This window comes from Pogona vitticeps, chromosome 4, assembly GCF_051106095.1.
Source record: "Pogona vitticeps strain Pit_001003342236 chromosome 4, PviZW2.1, whole genome shotgun sequence".
NCBI classification, from domain to species: Eukaryota; Metazoa; Chordata; class Lepidosauria; order Squamata; family Agamidae; genus Pogona; species Pogona vitticeps.
This window is the reverse complement of record NC_135786.1, coordinates 181,896,487-181,897,925: the sequence shown is the minus strand read 5'-3', so window position 1 is coordinate 181,897,925 and position 1,439 is coordinate 181,896,487. Positions and strand designations below refer to the sequence as shown.

Here is a 1,439-nt window from a genome sequence, read left to right as displayed (position 1 = left end):
CAACATTTCACATTCGCTGCTTGCAGCATCTCCATCCTCCACTCTTCATAGAGCTTCTTCATGATATCTCTGGAGATTTGTGCCCAGTTTTGCAGGCAAAGAATTGAAGGATCTTTCATTAGAAACAATACTCACATTTCTTTTGTGAATGCACAGTAGAAAAACCAGGGAGGTTCTCAAAGACTAGATACTCCATGCCAGAATTCTAACACCTTACCAGACGCTGGAGGACAACTCTGCACAGACCGCATTTGGAAAGAACTCCTCCTCCTCTTCCTCCTTCTTCTGCTTCTTCGGCTGCTGTTGATGGAACAAAAAGAGTGTGTTCCTAGTGCTGTAACAGTAGGCAAGCTGCTATAAACAATCAAATCAATACCCTGAAAGCATCTTGCTGAACTCAGAGCTTTTATTATGAGTTCCTTTCCTTTTGCTGGCTTAGATTCTGTCAAAATAAATAAATAACAGTTTCTGTCTCTGTCTTTCCCTTCCCCAGCTCAGTTGAAACTTGGTTGTGTATTCCTAATGTTCCCATCTTAATCCATCAACTGAGTTAAAGTTACGTGGCCATCTTTACTACCTGCGTGGCATGAAAATTAGAATGGACATCCTGTCTTTTGATTTCACACACTTGTTTTTAATCTTAGAAACGTATTGACCTAACATCAGCATGATGGAAGCCCATTCTAAGATTGACAGCAAGGCTGAGATTGCAATCCATGTACTGTGAAGGAGTTCATTCAAGATGGCAGGAGATAAGGGATAGAAGTGTGATGGGAGTCAGGGTGTACGTGGAAGCCCTGCCCCGGCATCTTCATAATGAAGCAGCCATTTCATAGACCATGAGACATGCTGAGCTCATGATCAAACTGTACTGTACAGAGAATCTATCTTTAGAAGACAATATTCATATGTGCTGAGTCTTGGAGTTTCTACCACCTTGCACACTGCCTCCTGTAGATGTGGCTGGGGTGACTTTCAACCTATACAGCATGAAGAACAAATTCCTTCATACCTCTTAATTTGAAGAGAGCTTGCCTGTCTGCTGAGAGCTCTTTCCCTCTCTTGAGCCTGTTAAGGGCTGTTGCTGAAAGCAGTCATGTTTGTCAGTTTGGGGTTTGATCTAGTCAATTGGAAGTAATGAAACCTTTTATTCTTTCTACTATTAATGTCTCAGAGTAAATTATTGAGACTGTAAGTGCCAGTTAGTGAGAAAAGGGGTGGACTACTCTGGGGAACTTGAAGCTATTCTGCTTTGTGAATCCCTTCTGCTGCACACCTGGAGGAATTTAAGCAGAAATTCAAAACTCCACAATGCTGAGAATGTCTGGCTATTATGGCAGGAGCGTTTGTCATCTCCTGTATTGTGCAAATTAGTTTGTGGTGTTTTGTGACTAGCCTTCAGAAGGTAAGTACACCTTTTGCTCTGCTTGAACCCCTTC

The 1,439-nt window shown here is 42.1% G+C and overlaps 1 long non-coding RNA gene across 1 annotated transcript; it reads right to left on the bottom strand.

Moving 5' to 3' along the window:
* On the bottom strand, positions 1-311 carry LOC144588556 (uncharacterized). The gene is made up of 2 exons (XR_013544168.1): positions 218-311; positions 1-69 (listed from the first exon to the last, which is right to left on the bottom strand). It is a non-coding gene; the product is annotated as an uncharacterized LOC144588556 (long non-coding RNA).
* Between the last annotated feature and the right edge of the window lie 1,128 nt (positions 312-1,439).